Source organism: Ambystoma mexicanum, chromosome 5p (genome assembly GCF_040938575.1).
Source record: "Ambystoma mexicanum isolate Mex_15411 chromosome 5p, UKY_AmexF1_1, whole genome shotgun sequence".
NCBI lineage: Eukaryota > Metazoa > Chordata > Amphibia > Caudata > Ambystomatidae > Ambystoma > Ambystoma mexicanum.
Genome location: NC_090930.1, coordinates 743,778,119 through 743,794,897, shown reverse-complemented (window position 1 = coordinate 743,794,897; position 16,779 = coordinate 743,778,119). Strand labels below are relative to the sequence as shown.

The 16,779-nt window shown below is 39.0% G+C and overlaps 12 non-coding genes across 12 annotated transcripts; 8 read left to right on the top strand and 4 right to left on the bottom strand.

The window, feature by feature from the left end:
- Positions 1–693: 693 nt before the first annotated feature.
- Positions 694–765, top strand: TRNAQ-CUG (transfer RNA glutamine (anticodon CUG)). Its single transcript has one exon. It is a non-coding gene; the product is annotated as a tRNA-Gln (tRNA).
- Positions 766–1,678: 913 nt separating this feature from the next.
- On the bottom strand, positions 1,679–1,750 carry TRNAQ-UUG (transfer RNA glutamine (anticodon UUG)). Its single transcript has one exon. It is a non-coding gene; the product is annotated as a tRNA-Gln (tRNA).
- A 258-nt stretch (positions 1,751–2,008) lies between these two features.
- TRNAQ-CUG (transfer RNA glutamine (anticodon CUG)) lies at positions 2,009–2,080 on the top strand. The gene has a single exon. It is a non-coding gene; the product is annotated as a tRNA-Gln (tRNA).
- An 899-nt stretch (positions 2,081–2,979) lies between these two features.
- Positions 2,980–3,051, bottom strand: TRNAQ-UUG (transfer RNA glutamine (anticodon UUG)). Its single transcript has one exon. It is a non-coding gene; the product is annotated as a tRNA-Gln (tRNA).
- A 2,365-nt stretch (positions 3,052–5,416) lies between these two features.
- On the top strand, positions 5,417–5,488 carry TRNAQ-CUG (transfer RNA glutamine (anticodon CUG)). Its single transcript has one exon. It is a non-coding gene; the product is annotated as a tRNA-Gln (tRNA).
- A 1,235-nt stretch (positions 5,489–6,723) lies between these two features.
- Positions 6,724–6,795, top strand: TRNAQ-CUG (transfer RNA glutamine (anticodon CUG)). Its single transcript has one exon. It is a non-coding gene; the product is annotated as a tRNA-Gln (tRNA).
- A 907-nt stretch (positions 6,796–7,702) lies between these two features.
- On the bottom strand, positions 7,703–7,774 carry TRNAQ-UUG (transfer RNA glutamine (anticodon UUG)). Its single transcript has one exon. It is a non-coding gene; the product is annotated as a tRNA-Gln (tRNA).
- Positions 7,775–10,140: 2,366 nt separating this feature from the next.
- TRNAQ-CUG (transfer RNA glutamine (anticodon CUG)) lies at positions 10,141–10,212 on the top strand. Its single transcript has one exon. It is a non-coding gene; the product is annotated as a tRNA-Gln (tRNA).
- Positions 10,213–11,447: 1,235 nt separating this feature from the next.
- TRNAQ-CUG (transfer RNA glutamine (anticodon CUG)) lies at positions 11,448–11,519 on the top strand. Its single transcript has one exon. It is a non-coding gene; the product is annotated as a tRNA-Gln (tRNA).
- Positions 11,520–12,426: 907 nt separating this feature from the next.
- Positions 12,427–12,498, bottom strand: TRNAQ-UUG (transfer RNA glutamine (anticodon UUG)). The gene has a single exon. It is a non-coding gene; the product is annotated as a tRNA-Gln (tRNA).
- A 2,357-nt stretch (positions 12,499–14,855) lies between these two features.
- Positions 14,856–14,927, top strand: TRNAQ-CUG (transfer RNA glutamine (anticodon CUG)). Its single transcript has one exon. It is a non-coding gene; the product is annotated as a tRNA-Gln (tRNA).
- A 1,236-nt stretch (positions 14,928–16,163) lies between these two features.
- On the top strand, positions 16,164–16,235 carry TRNAQ-CUG (transfer RNA glutamine (anticodon CUG)). Its single transcript has one exon. It is a non-coding gene; the product is annotated as a tRNA-Gln (tRNA).
- Positions 16,236–16,779: the final 544 nt, after the last annotated feature.

Here is a 16,779-nt window from a genome sequence, read left to right as displayed (position 1 = left end):
GTCGAAAGCCAAATGGTCGATTTTTTTATTTATTTATATATATATTTTTTAGGTTGTAGTTTAGGGAAAAAAAGGGGTTTTTAGAAAAAAAGGGGGTTGGGGGGACCCCCCCAAACCCCCCCCCAAAAAAAAAGTGAAAATAAAAAACAAAAGCAATTCGACCATTTGGTTTTCGACCAAATGGTTTCGACCAAATGTCCTGTTGACAAATTTTTTTCGACTAAATGTCTGGCAACCCAGCTGCCGACTGTTGCTATTGACAGGAGTTCCAGGTGAATAAACTGAGGGGATCACCAGTTCAATTACCTGTGAACGCATTTTGAAGCTCATTCACAACCAGTTCATGCCCGTTCTCTCCATTTTGGCTTTCTGGCTGGCCGAGGGGCCCTTCAGTAATGTTCTTTGCTAACCATTACACCATGGGCCCCTTGCTGGTGCAACCTGACAGAGTTGTAACAGAAATGAGAATCGAGATCTCATGCATCATTTTAACAAACTCATATTCCTAGCCCACGGAAATTATGCAAATGTGGAACTGTTTAGTTGGTTGTTGCGCAATAGCAAACTCTTTGCTTTACAGCTCATTTGGATATGATTCTTCCTCTGGAGGCATAAGATAAAAGAATATTGCATATATTCTCTAAAAGGCTCTTTTTTTGCTGCAATGACGTTCATCATGTCACTAAGTATGTAGGTTCCATGGTGTAATGGTTAGCACTCTGGACTCTGAATCCAGCGATCCGAGTTAAAATCTCGGTGGGACCTTGGGAATAACTGTGTTTGTTTTCCTCTCAGTGTCTTGTTTTAATAGCAATGACGCTGCTGTGTCGCCCACTTTCATAGCATTATTCCCTGGGTGCATTTGAAAAAAGAAAGAATTTCCATGGATGACGCTCTTTAGCCACAATGAAACCCACCACTTTCTGTGGTGTGAAAGACCCATGGTGTAATGGTAGCACCCTGGAGGTTGAATCCAATAATTTGCATTCAAATCTCTGTAAGAGCTTACCATCAGTCGAACCTTTCCCTTATCGTTTATTGTGGATGTCTTCTTTGAAGAAAGGTATGATCCAACTAAAGTAAGTACATTCACGAATGGGCCCTTGGTCGGTACAAACAGTATTTATACACCTCAGGCCTTTTGTGAATTAAGAAAAGTGTGTTCTTCGTTCTATTTTTCATCTCAAACTGATACCTTCATTTTACAAACATGTAAAGACTGTTAAGACGCTTGATTAATATCATTGATTCTGAATATGGTCGCTTTTCATAGGATTAACCCTTTAACAATTTTGAAAGAGAATGGCGATACAATAGAGCTGCTTTTCCCAAAATGGTATTATTAAAGTTGTTGCTGCATCTTCAAGTAAAAAGAGAATCCATTGGGTCACAGATTGAGCATGTTTCTTAACATTGAGTTAAGTTTGAAAATTTCAAATCTTTTATGTATGTTTCCGATGCAGATCTGCCCATCGACTCAGAATGACCTCACTGTTCATACATTTTTAAAAAATGCATAAAGGTTAAGGTGCTAGGCACAAAAGTGGATTTTTATGAAAAGTTATGCCAGAGAGTGAGAGCGGGAATGAATACCCTACACCACTAACCTTATGAATATTACTATCTTTGGCCTATAATTTAAGACAAAAAGGAGACAAAGTGTGTTAGAGCAAGAGAGAGGTTCCACCGAGACTTGAACTCGGATCGCTGGATTCAAAGTCCAAAGTGCTAACCATTACACCATGGAACCCTTGTTAAGCAGAGCTTCATAGGGGAATGAGAATATAGGGCACAGTCAAGATTTTTACTGACCTATAGTAAGCGTTTACTGATATTATATCGAAGCAGCACTGTTGCTGTTGGATGCTGTGCAATCGCAAAGTATTGGCTTCATGCCTCATTTGGATCAAATTCTTCCTCTGGAGTCTAATGATATAGTAATATTACATATTTTCTCTGATGTGCTCTGTTTTGCCAGAATGAAGTGCATCATGCTACTGATTATGTAGGTTCCATGGTGTAATGGTTAGCACTCTGGACTCTGAATCCAGCGATCCGAATTCAAATCTCGGTGGGACCTTGGGGCTGCTACTCTTTTAGAGTTGCCTTTCATTTGCAGATAGATATAACAGCAATAGCTTTGCTTTACAGCCCACTTTGATGGCAGTCTTCTTTGACCAAAGAATATTAATAGTTTCTGGGGATGACGCCAGAAAGAAACTGCCCACTCTCATATCTCCAAAGCTCCAAGTTATAATGGCTATTAAACTGGCTTTTGATCTCAGCGATTTGCATTCAAAGCCCAGGAGGCCCCTAAAATCAGTTGAATTGTTTCCTGATAATTTAGAGTTTATTTCTTCTTTCGAGAAAGGTGTGATCCAAATAAAGTAAGTACATTTAAACAAGGGCACTTGATCAGTAAATGCACTGCTTTCTAGAACTCATAACTCTTGTAAGTTATAAAAAGTTTGCTCTCCATACAGTTTGTCAGCTCAAAGAATTACATTTTTTACACATTTAATAAGACCATCAAATTGCTTGAAACATAGGAATGATTGTGAAAGTGAATATGATTCACCAAAATAATTGTATAACATTTTTTAATGTTAATAAAATAGGGCTTTTTCCAATCTTTTCACATCAATGTTGTTTCTGCATGTTCCAGTGAGCAGAGAATCTACTGCACATAGTGTGTACATTTTTCTTTTCATAGAGTTAAGGTTGGACATTATTCATCTGTGGAAAATGTTTCTGAGAGATATCTGGGTGCCCACTCTGATTGACCTTAGGGATTGTACATTAACGATATGTAGTTGCATCACTGTATTGGTATCAGGCACCAAAGTGCATTTAAATGTAATGTCGTGCAGAGAGAGAGAGAGTGTGAAAACGGCTACCTGAGTCGGCTGAACTTCTGAATATTAACTCTGTTGAATTGTAATTTGAGAAATTAGAAAATGGAGTGTAAGAGCAAGATAATGGTTCCACCGAGACTTGAACTCGGATCGTTGGATTCAAAGTCCAAAGTGCTAACCATTACACCATGGAACCCTTGCTAGATGCACCTGAGAGTGTTGAATCAGAAATGGCAATATAGAGCACATTTACAATTTTTACAGATTCATAGTCCCAATTGATTGATATCATACAAACACAGCGATGTTGTCGATTGACGTTGTGCTATAGCAATCTCTGTGCTTTATAGATCATGTAGATCAAATTCTTCCTCTTGAGGCATATGATTAAGCAATATTAAATATTGTTTCTGACTGCCTCTGTTTTGGCATAATGAAGTTCAGCATTTGCGTAAGTATTTAGGTTCCATGGTCTAATGGTTAGTAGGCTGGACTCTGAATTTAGTAATCCGACATGTTATAGCTATATTTTGTTTTCCTTTGGGTGTATTGTCATTTTATGCACATAGATTTCCTAGCAGTGGCTGTGATGAATAGTTCAATTTGATAGCAGCTTCCTTTCGAGAATTTGAAAAAAAAAGAATTAAATAGTCTCTCTGGATGACTCTGCTTTGATTTCTATGTGCACATTCCTTTTGCGTTTCAGAGGGATTGACCAACATACACAACAGTGCTTGGAAGACCTCTTCCTCCCTCATGGCATGTAAAGCTAACCTCTCTCCTACCTTGTGTTTTTTTACTTTTTAACTTCCCCTTCCGAGTCATGATCATGTAACTGAATTTACATTTTTAGATTTTAACTGCAGTAGTTGCTTGTTTTTCATTTTTATTTTTTGTGTACGCATACATCCCTTTTTGTGGGGAGGGGGGAGTGATGTCTGTTTACTTATATTAGCTAATATAGGTCATTTTATGTCCGCTTACAATATGTGTCAGGATTTTTTATGTCGTTTCCAATCAATGTCTAATATCAAGTGGTTTGCAGCAGTCATACAAAGGCACGTAACACCCCCAAAACACCTACATAAGTTAGAAATACTCCGGAAGAGTACTCAGTTTATGAAAAGGCAGTGAATCTCAAATAGATCTGTAAATGTAAGCTAGCAAGCAGACCGTGCACCCCTGTTTGGAACTATGACCTGTGTGTTGCCCTGTATTAACAGAACAATGTAACTGCAGCCCATGTCACATAAAATAGAAAGTAGAGATTATGCAAATTAACTCCCAGAAGAGCCTGGTGTCACCCCAAAAGGTGTCATGCTTTTCACACCAAGAAACATCCACACATAGATCCTTGCAAACCTCAAAAACGTACAGGAAACCCTGTCCAGCGCTTTGCTCCCAGAGGAGATAAGGTTGAAAAACCACCCTATGTTAAAAGTGTCCATAATCCATGCCAGCTGCCCTGTCTATAGAACCTGGCCGTTCATGTCCGTTTGGGGCCTAGGGGCATGAGTGGAAGGGTTTAACCTGCCTGGGTTCTTGGGCATGGTTTCATCATGCCTCAGTTTACAATAGCACTCTGCCGCTTTGTCAGGCTTTAAAGATGCCTGACTCCTGCAGAGCAAAAGATCTGATTATTTCCTTACATGTTTTGTACGTAAGAATGCGGATGGTGCTCTGAGCCTCCTATGGTGGTGATTAAGCATGGTATACATACCATGGCATGTAACTATGCCTACAAATGGAACATTTTGTTCATTTATTAGGGAAGTGTGAAAATTGCAAAATCAAATTGCCATTACTGACACAGACCAGCTGCCGCTGTCCGGACATTTCGTCGAAAGACATTTGGTCGACGTAATTTGGTCGAAAGCCAAATGGTCGATTTTTTTATTTATTTATATATATATTTTTTAGGTTGTAGTTTAGGGAAAAAAAGGGGTTTTTAGAAAAAAAGGGGGTTGGGGGGACCCCCCCAAACCCCCCCCCCAAAAAAAAAGTGAAAATAAAAAACAAAAGCAATTCGACCATTTGGTTTTCGACCAAATGGTTTCGACCAAATGTCCCGTCGACAAATTTCTTTCGGCAAAATGTCTGGCAACCCAGCTGCCGACTGTTGCTATTGACAGGAGTTCCAGGTGAATAAACTGAGGAGATCACCAATTCAATTACCTGTGAACGCATTTTGAAGCTCATTCACAACCATTTCATGCCCGTTCTCTCCATTTTGGCTTTCTGGCTGGCCGAGGGGCCCTTCAGTAATGTTCTTTGCTAACCATTACACCATGGGCCCCTTGCTGGTGCAACCTGACAGAGTTGTAACAGAAATGAGAATCGAGATCTTATGCATCATTTTAACAAACTCATATTCCTAGCCCACGGATATTATGCAAATGTGGAACTGTTTAGTTGGTTGTTGCGCAATAGCAAACTCTTTGCTTTACAGCTCTTTGGATAGGATTCTTCCTCTGGAGGCATAAGATAAAAGAATATTGCATACATTCTCTAAAAGGCTCTTTTTTTGCTGCAATGATGTTCATCATGGCACTAAGTATGTAGGTTCCATGGTGTAATGGTTAGCACTCTGGACTCTGAATCCAGCGATCTGAGTTAAAATCTCGGTGGGACCTTAGGAATTACTGTGTTTGTTTTCCTCTCAGTGTCTTGTTTTAATAGCAATGGCGCTGCTGTGTCACCCACTTTCATAGCATTATTCCCTGGGTGCATTTGAAAAAAGAAAGATTTTCCATGGATGACGCTCTTTAGCCACAATGAAACCCACCACTTTCTGTGGTGTGAAAGACCCATGGTGTAATGGTAGCACCCTGGAGGTTGAATCCAATAATTTGCATTCAAATCTCTGTAAGAGCTTACCATCAGTCGAACCTTTCCCTTATCGTTTATTGTGGATGTCTTCTTTGAAGAAAGGTATGATCCAACTAAAGTAAGTACATTCACGAATGGGCCCTTGGTCGGTACAAACAGTATTTATACACCTCAGGCCTTTTGTGAATTAAGAAAAGTGTGTTCTTCGTTCTATTTTTCATCTCAAACTGATACCTTCATTTTACAAACATGTAAAGACTGTTAAGACGCTTGATTAATATCATTGATTCTGAATATGGTCGCTTTTCATAGGATTAACCCTTTAACAATTTTGAAAGAGAATGGCGATACAATAGAGCTGCTTTTCCAAAAATGGTATTATTAATGTTGTTGCTGCATCTTCAAGTAAAAAGAGAATCCATTGGGTCACAGATTGAGCATGTTTCTTAACATTGAGTTAAGTTTGAACATTTCAAATCTTTTATGTATGTTTCCGATGCAGATCTGCCCATCGACTCAGAATGACCTCACTGTTCATACATTTAAAAAAATGCATAAAGGTTAAGGTGCTAGGCACAAAAGTGGATTTTTATGAAAAGTTATGCCAGAGATTGAGAGCGAAAATGAATACCCTACACCACTAACCTTATGAATATTACTATCTTTGGCCTATAATTTAAGACAAAAAGGAGACAAAGTGTGTTAGAGCAAGAGAGAGGTTCCACCGAGACCTATCGCTAGATTCAAAGTCCAAAGTGCTAACCATTACACCATGGAACCCTTGTTGAGCAGAGCTTCATAAGGGCAATGAGAATATAGGGCACAGTCAAGATTTTTACTGACCTATAGTAAGCGTTTACTGATATTATATCGAAGCAGCACTGTTGCTGTTGGATGCTGTGCAATCGCAAAGTATTGGCTTCATGCCTCATTTGGATCAAATTCTTCCTCTGGAGTCTAATGATATAGGAATATTACATATTTTCTCTGATGTGCTCTGTTTTGCCAGAATGAAGTGCATCATGCTACTGATTATGTAGGTTCCCTGGTGTAATGGTTAGCACTCTGGACTCTGAATCCAGCGATCCGAGTTCAAATCTCGGTGGGACCTTGGGGCTGCTTCTCTTTTAGAGTTGCCTTTCATTTGCAGATAGATATAACAGCAATAGCTTTGCTTTACAGCCCACGTTGATGGCAGTCTTCTTTGACCAAAGAATATTAATAGTTTCTGGGGATGACTCTCTTTTGCAACAAAGAAACTGCCCACTCTCATATCTCCAAAGCTCCAAGGTATAATGGCTATTAAACTGGCTTTTGATCTCAGCGATTTGCATTCAAAGCCCAGGAGGCCCCTAAAATCAGTTGAATTGTTTCCTGATAATTTAGAGTTTATTTCTTCTTTCGAGAAAGGTGTGATCCAAATAAAGTAAGTACATTTAAACAAGGGCACTTGATCAGTAAATGCACTACTTTCTAGAACTCAAAACTCTTGTAAGATATAAAAAGTTTGCTCTCCATACAGTTTGTCAGCTCAAAGAATTACATTTTTTACACATTTAATAAGACCATCAAATTGCTTGAAACATAGGAATGATTGTGAAAGTGAATATGATTCACCAAAATAATTGTATAACATTTTTTAATGTTAATAAAATAGGGCTTTTTCCAATCTTTTCACATCAATGTTGTTTCTGCATGTTCCAGTGAGCAGAGAATCTACTGCACATAGTGTGTACATTTTTCTTTTCATAGAGTTAAGGTTGGACATTATTCATCTGTGGAAAATGTTTCTGAGAGATATCTGGGTGCCCACTCTGATTGACCTTAGGGATTGTACATTAACGATATGTAGTTGCATCACTGTATTGGTATCAGGCACCAAAGTGCATTTAAATGTAATGTCGTGCAGAGAGAGAGAGAGTGTGAAAACGGCTACCTGAGTCGACTGAACTTCTGAATATTAACTCTGTTGAATTGTAATTTGAGAAATTAGAAGATGGAGTGTAAGAGCAAGATAATGGTTCTACCGAAACTTGAACTCGGATCGTTGGATTCAAAGTCCAAAGTGCTAACCATTACACCATGGAACCCTTGCAAGATGCCCCTGAGAGTGTTGAATCAGAAATGGCAATATAGAGCACATTTACAATTTTTACAGATTCATAGTCCCAATTGACTGATATCATACAAACACAGCAATGTTGTCGATTGACGTTGTGCTATAGCAATCTCTGTGCTTTATTGATCATGTAGATCAAATTCTTCCTCTTGAGGCATATGATTAAGCAATATTAAATATTGTTTCTGACTGCCTCTGTTTTGGCATAATGAAGTTCAGCATTTGCGTAAGTATTTAGGTTCCATGGTCTAATGGTTAGTAGGCTGGACTCTGCATTTAGTAATCCGACATGTTATAGCTATATTTTGTTTTCCTTTGGGTGTATTGTCATTTTATGCACATAGATTTCCTAGCAGTGGCTGTGATGAATAGTTCAATTTGATAGCAGCTTCCTTTTGAGAATTTGAAAAAAAAAGAATTAAATAGTCTCTCTGGATGACTCTGCTTTGATTTCTATGTGCACATTCCTTTTGCGTTTCAGAGGGATTGACCAACATACACAACAGTGCTTGTAAGACCTCTTCCTCCCTCATGGCATGTAAAGCTAACCTCTCTCCTACCTTGTGTTTTTTTTACTTTTTAACTTCCCCTTCCGGGTCATGATCATGTAACTGAATTTACATTTTTAGATTTTAACTGCAGTAGTTGCTTGTTTTTCATTTTTATTTTTTGTGTACGCATACATCCCTTTTTGTGGGGAGGGGGGAGTGATGTCTGTTTACTTATATTAGCTAATATAGGTCATTTTATGTCCGCTTACAATATGTGTCAGGATTTTTTATGTCGTTTCCAATCAATGTCTAATATCAAGTGGTTTGCAGCAGTCATACAAAGGCACGTAACACCCCCAAAACACCTACATAAGTTAGAAATACTCCGGAAGAGTACTCAGTTTATGAAAAGGCAGTGAATCTCAAATAGATCTGTAAATGTAAGCTAGCAAGCAGACCGTGCACCCCTGTTTGGAACTATGACCTGTGTGTTGCCCTGTATTAACAGAACAATGTAACTGCAGCCCATGTCACATAAAATAGAAAGTAGAGATTATGCAAATTAACTCCCAGAAGAGCCTGGTGTCACCCCAAAAGGTGTCATGCTTTTCACACCAAGAAACATCCACACATAGATCCTTGCAAACCTCAAAAACGTACAGGAAACCCTGTCCAGCGCTTTGCTCCCAGAGGAGATAAGGTTGAAAAACCACCCTATGTTAAAAGTGTCCATAATCCATGCCAGCTGCCCTGTCTATAGAACCTGGCCGTTCATGTCCGTTTGGGGCCTAGGGGCATGAGTGGAAGGGTTTAACCTGCCTGGGTTCTTGGGCATGGTTTCATCATGCCTCAGTTTACAATAGCACTCTGCCGCTTTGTCAGGCTTTAAAGATGCCTGACTCCTGCAGAGCAAAAGATCTGATTATTTCCTTACATGTTTTGTACGTAAGAATGCGGATGGTGCTCTGAGCCTCCTATGGTGGTGATTAAGCATGGTATACATACCATGGCATGTAACTATGCCTACAAATGGAACATTTTGTTCATTTATTAGGGAAGTGTGAAAATTGCAAAATCAAATTGCCATTACTGACACAGACCAGCTGCCGCTGTCCGGACATTTCGTCGAAAGACATTTGGTCGACGTAATTTGGTCGAAAGCCAAATGGTCGATTTTTTTATTTATTTATATATATATTTTTTAGGTTGTAGTTTAGGGAAAAAAAGGGGTTTTTAGAAAAAAAGGGGGTTGGGGAGACCCCCCCAAACCCCCCCCCCAAAAAAAAAGTGAAAATAAAAAACAAAAGCAATTCGACCATTTGGTTTTCGACCAAATGGTTTCGACCAAATGTCCCGTCGACAAATTTCTTTCGGCAAAATGTCTGGCAACCCAGCTGCCGACTGTTGCTATTGACAGGAGTTCCAGGTGAATAAACTGAGGAGATCACCAATTCAATTACCTGTGAACGCATTTTGAAGCTCATTCACAACCATTTCATGCCCGTTCTCTCCATTTTGGCTTTCTGGCTGGCCGAGGGGCCCTTCAGTAATGTTCTTTGCTAACCATTACACCATGGGCCCCTTGCTGGTGCAACCTGACAGAGTTGTAACAGAAATGAGAATCGAGATCTTATGCATCATTTTAACAAACTCATATTCCTAGCCCACGGATATTATGCAAATGTGGAACTGTTTAGTTGGTTGTTGCGCAATAGCAAACTCTTTGCTTTACAGCTCTTTGGATAGGATTCTTCCTCTGGAGGCATAAGATAAAAGAATATTGCATACATTCTCTAAAAGGCTCTTTTTTTGCTGCAATGATGTTCATCATGGCACTAAGTATGTAGGTTCCATGGTGTAATGGTTAGCACTCTGGACTCTGAATCCAGCGATCTGAGTTAAAATCTCGGTGGGACCTTAGGAATTACTGTGTTTGTTTTCCTCTCAGTGTCTTGTTTTAATAGCAATGGCGCTGCTGTGTCACCCACTTTCATAGCATTATTCCCTGGGTGCATTTGAAAAAAGAAAGATTTTCCATGGATGACGCTCTTTAGCCACAATGAAACCCACCACTTTCTGTGGTGTGAAAGACCCATGGTGTAATGGTAGCACCCTGGAGGTTGAATCCAATAATTTGCATTCAAATCTCTGTAAGAGCTTACCATCAGTCGAACCTTTCCCTTATCGTTTATTGTGGATGTCTTCTTTGAAGAAAGGTATGATCCAACTAAAGTAAGTACATTCACGAATGGGCCCTTGGTCGGTACAAACAGTATTTATACACCTCAGGCCTTTTGTGAATTAAGAAAAGTGTGTTCTTCGTTCTATTTTTCATCTCAAACTGATACCTTCATTTTACAAACATGTAAAGACTGTTAAGACGCTTGATTAATATCATTGATTCTGAATATGGTCGCTTTTCATAGGATTAACCCTTTAACAATTTTGAAAGAGAATGGCGATACAATAGAGCTGCTTTTCCAAAAATGGTATTATTAATGTTGTTGCTGCATCTTCAAGTAAAAAGAGAATCCATTGGGTCACAGATTGAGCATGTTTCTTAACATTGAGTTAAGTTTGAACATTTCAAATCTTTTATGTATGTTTCCGATGCAGATCTGCCCATCGACTCAGAATGACCTCACTGTTCATACATTTAAAAAAATGCATAAAGGTTAAGGTGCTAGGCACAAAAGTGGATTTTTATGAAAAGTTATGCCAGAGATTGAGAGCGAAAATGAATACCCTACACCACTAACCTTATGAATATTACTATCTTTGGCCTATAATTTAAGACAAAAAGGAGACAAAGTGTGTTAGAGCAAGAGAGAGGTTCCACCGAGACCTATCGCTAGATTCAAAGTCCAAAGTGCTAACCATTACACCATGGAACCCTTGTTGAGCAGAGCTTCATAAGGGCAATGAGAATATAGGGCACAGTCAAGATTTTTACTGACCTATAGTAAGCGTTTACTGATATTATATCGAAGCAGCACTGTTGCTGTTGGATGCTGTGCAATCGCAAAGTATTGGCTTCATGCCTCATTTGGATCAAATTCTTCCTCTGGAGTCTAATGATATAGGAATATTACATATTTTCTCTGATGTGCTCTGTTTTGCCAGAATGAAGTGCATCATGCTACTGATTATGTAGGTTCCCTGGTGTAATGGTTAGCACTCTGGACTCTGAATCCAGCGATCCGAGTTCAAATCTCGGTGGGACCTTGGGGCTGCTTCTCTTTTAGAGTTGCCTTTCATTTGCAGATAGATATAACAGCAATAGCTTTGCTTTACAGCCCACGTTGATGGCAGTCTTCTTTGACCAAAGAATATTAATAGTTTCTGGGGATGACTCTCTTTTGCAACAAAGAAACTGCCCACTCTCATATCTCCAAAGCTCCAAGGTATAATGGCTATTAAACTGGCTTTTGATCTCAGCGATTTGCATTCAAAGCCCAGGAGGCCCCTAAAATCAGTTGAATTGTTTCCTGATAATTTAGAGTTTATTTCTTCTTTCGAGAAAGGTGTGATCCAAATAAAGTAAGTACATTTAAACAAGGGCACTTGATCAGTAAATGCACTACTTTCTAGAACTCAAAACTCTTGTAAGATATAAAAAGTTTGCTCTCCATACAGTTTGTCAGCTCAAAGAATTACATTTTTTACACATTTAATAAGACCATCAAATTGCTTGAAACATAGGAATGATTGTGAAAGTGAATATGATTCACCAAAATAATTGTATAACATTTTTTAATGTTAATAAAATAGGGCTTTTTCCAATCTTTTCACATCAATGTTGTTTCTGCATGTTCCAGTGAGCAGAGAATCTACTGCACATAGTGTGTACATTTTTCTTTTCATAGAGTTAAGGTTGGACATTATTCATCTGTGGAAAATGTTTCTGAGAGATATCTGGGTGCCCACTCTGATTGACCTTAGGGATTGTACATTAACGATATGTAGTTGCATCACTGTATTGGTATCAGGCACCAAAGTGCATTTAAATGTAATGTCGTGCAGAGAGAGAGAGAGTGTGAAAACGGCTACCTGAGTCGACTGAACTTCTGAATATTAACTCTGTTGAATTGTAATTTGAGAAATTAGAAGATGGAGTGTAAGAGCAAGATAATGGTTCTACCGAAACTTGAACTCGGATCGTTGGATTCAAAGTCCAAAGTGCTAACCATTACACCATGGAACCCTTGCAAGATGCCCCTGAGAGCGTTGAATCAGAAATGGCAATATAGAGCACATTTACAATTTTTACAGATTCATAGTCCCAATTGACTGATATCATACAAACACAGCAATGTTGTCGATTGACGTTGTGCTATAGCAATCTCTGTGCTTTATTGATCATGTAGATCAAATTCTTCCTCTTGAGGCATATGATTAAGCAATATTAAATATTGTTTCTGACTGCCTCTGTTTTGGCATAATGAAGTTCAGCATTTGCGTAAGTATTTAGGTTCCATGGTCTAATGGTTAGTAGGCTGGACTCTGCATTTAGTAATCCGACATGTTATAGCTATATTTTGTTTTCCTTTGGGTGTATTGTCATTTTATGCACATAGATTTCCTAGCAGTGGCTGTGATGAATAGTTCAATTTGATAGCAGCTTCCTTTTGAGAATTTGAAAAAAAAAGAATTAAATAGTCTCTCTGGATGACTCTGCTTTGATTTCTATGTGCACATTCCTTTTGCGTTTCAGAGGGATTGACCAACATACACAACAGTGCTTGTAAGACCTCTTCCTCCCTCATGGCATGTAAAGCTAACCTCTCTCCTACCTTGTGTTTTTTTTACTTTTTAACTTCCCCTTCCGGGTCATGATCATGTAACTGAATTTACATTTTTAGATTGTAACTGCAGTAGTTGCTTGTTTTTCATTTTTATTTTTTGTGTACGCATACATCCCTTTTTGTGGGGAGGGGGGAGTGATGTCTGTTTACTTATATTAGCTAATATAGGTCATTTTATGTCCGCTTACAATATGTGTCAGGATTTTTTATGTCGTTTCCAATCAATGTCTAATATCAAGTGGTTTGCAGCAGTCATACAAAGGCACGTAACACCCCCAAAACACCTACATAAGTTAGAAATACTCCGGAAGAGTACTCAGTTTAGGAAAAGGCGGTGAATCCCAAATAGAACTGGAAATGTAAGCTAGCAAGCAGACCGTGCACCCCTGTTTGGAACTATGACCTGTGTGTTGCCCTCTATTAACAGAACAATGTAACTGCAGCCCATGTCACATAAAATAGAAAGTAGAGATTATGCAAATTAACTCCCAGAAGAGCCTGGTGTCACCCCAAAAGGTGTCATGCTTTTCACACCAAGAAACATCCACACATAGATCCCTGCGAACCTCAAAAACGTACAGGAAACCCTGTCCAGCGCTTTGCTCCCAGAGGAGATAAGGTTGAAAAACCACCCTATGTTAAAAGTGTCCATAATCCATGCCAGCTGCCCTGTCTATAGAACCTGGCCGTTCAAGACCTAGGGGCATGAGTGGAAGGGTTTAACCTGCCTGGGTTCTTGGGCATGGTTTCATCATGCCTCAGTTTACAATGGCACTCTGCCGCTTTGTCAGGCTTTAAAGAAGCCTGACTCCTGCAGAGCAAAAGATCTGATTATTTCCTTACATGTTTTGTACGTAAGAATGCGGATGGTGCTCTGAACCTCCTATGGTGGTTATTAAGCATGGTATACATACCATAGCATGTAACTGTGCCTACAAATGGAACATTTTGTTCATTTATTAGGGAGTTGTGAAAATGGCAAAATCAAATTGCCATTACTGACACAGACCAGCTGACGCTGTCCGGACATTTCGTCGAAAGACATTTTGTCGACGTAATTTGGTCGAAAGCCAAATGGTCGATTTTTTTATTTATTTATATATATATTTTTTAGGTTGTAGTTTAGGGAAAAAAAGGGGTTTTTAGAAAAAAAGGGGGTTGGGGGGACCCCCCCAAACCCCCCCCTAAAAAAAAAAAGTGAAAATAAAAAACAAAAGCAATTCGACCATTTGGTTTTCGACCAATGGTTTCGACCAAATGTCCTGTCGACAAATTTTTTTCGACGAAATGTCTGGCAACCCAGCTGCCGACTGCTGCTATTGATAGGAGTTCCAGGTGAATAAACTGAGGAGATCACCAGTTCAATTACCTGTGAACGCATTTTGAAGCTCATTCACAACCAGTTCATGCCCGTTCTCTCCATTTTGGCTTTCTGGCTGGCCGAGGGGCCCTTCAGTAATGTTCTTTGCTAACCATTACACCATGGGCCCCTTGCTGGTGCAACCTGACAGAGTTGTAACAGAAATGAGAATCGAGATCTCATGCATCATTTTAACAAACTCATATTCCTAGCCCACGGATATTATGCAAATGTGGAACTGTTTAGTTGGTTGTTGCGCAATAGCAAACTCTTTGCTTTACAGCTCATTTGGATAGGATTCTTCCTCTGGAGGCATAAGATAAAAGAATATTGCATACATTCTCTAAAAGGCTCTTTTTTTGCTGCAATGACGTTCATCATGTCACTAAGTATGTAGGTTCCATGGTGTAATGGTTAGCACTCTGGACTCTGAATCCAGCGATCCGAGTTAAAATCTCGGTGGGACCTTGGGAATTACTGTGTTTGTTTTCCTCTCAGTGTCTTGTTTTAATAGCAATGATGCTGCTGTGTCGCCCACTTTCATAGCATTATTCCCTGGGTGCATTTGAAAAAAGAAAGATTTTCCATGGATGACGCTCTTTAGCCACAATGAAACCCACCACTTTCTGTGGTGTGAAAGACCCATGGTGTAATGGTAGCACCCTGGAGGTTGAATCCAATAATTTGCATTCAAATCTCTGTAAGAGCTTACCATCAGTCGAGCCTTTCCCTTATCCTTTATTGTGGATGTCTTCTTTGAAGAAAGGTATGATCCAACTAAAGTAAGTACATTCACGAATGGGCCCTTGGTCGGTACAAACAGTATTTATACACCTCAGGCCTTTTGTGAATTAAGAAAAGTGTGTTCTTCATTCTATTTTTCATCTCAAACTGATACCTTCATTTTACAAACATGTAAAGACTGTTAAGACGCTTGATTAATATCATTGATTCTGAATATGGTCGCTTTTCATAGGATTAACCCTTTAACAATTTTGAAAGAGAATGGCGATACAATAGAGCTGCTTTTCCCAAAATGGTATTATTAATGTTGTTGCTGCATCTTCAAGTAAAAAGAGAATCCATTGGGTCACAGATTGAGCATGTTTCTTAACATTGAGTTAAGTTTGAAAATTTCAAATCTTTTATGTATGTTTCCGATGCAGATCTGCCCATCGACTCAGAATGACCTCACTGTTCATACCTTTAAAAAAAATGCATAAAGGTTAAGGTGCTAGGCACAAAAGTGGATTTTTATGAAAAGTTATGCCAGAGAGGGAGCGCGAAAATGAATACCCTACACCACTAACCTTATGAATATTACTATCTTTGGCCTATAATTTAAGACAAAAAGGAGACAAAGTGTGTTAGAGCAAGAGAGAGGTTCCACCGAGACCTATCGCTAGATTCAAAGTCCAAAGTGCTAACCATTACACCATGGAACCCTTGTTGAGCAGAGCTTCATAAGGGCAATGAGAATATAGGGCACAGTCAAGATTTTTACTGACCTATAGTAAGCGTTTACTGATATTATATCGAAGCAGCACTGTTGCTGTTGGATGCTGTGCAATCGCAAAGTATTGGCTTCATGCCTCATTTGGATCAAATTCTTCCTCTGGAGTCTAATGATATAGGAATATTACATATTTTCTCTGATGTGCTCTGTTTTGCCAGAATGAAGTGCATCATGCTACTGATTATGTAGGTTCCCTGGTGTAAAGGTTAGCACTCTGGACTCTGAATCCAGCGATCCGAGTTCAAATCTCGGTGGGACCTTGGGGCTGCTTTCTTTTAGAGTTGCCTTTCATTTGCAGATAGATATAACAGCAATAGCTTTGCTTTACAGCCCACTTTGATGGCAGTCTTCTTTGACCAAAGAATATTAATAGTTTCTGGGGATGACTCTCTTTTGCCACAAAGAAACTGCCCACTCTCATATCTCCAAAGCTCCAAGGTATAATGGCTATTAAACTGGCTTTTGATCTCAGCGATTTGCATTCAAAGCCCAGGAGGCCCCTAAAATCAGTTGAATTGTTTCCTGATAATTTAGAGTTTATTTCTTCTTTCGAGAAAGGTGTGATCCAAATAAAGTAAGTACATTTAAACAAGGGCACTTGATCAGTAAATGCACTACTTTCTAGAACTCATAACTCTTGTAAGATATAAAAAGTTTGCTCTCCATACAGTTTGTCAGCTCAAAGAATTACATTTTTTACACATTTAATAAGACCATCAAATTGCTTGAAACATAGGAATGATTGTGAAAGTGAATATGATTCACCAAAATAATTGTATAACATTTTTTAATGTTAATAAAATA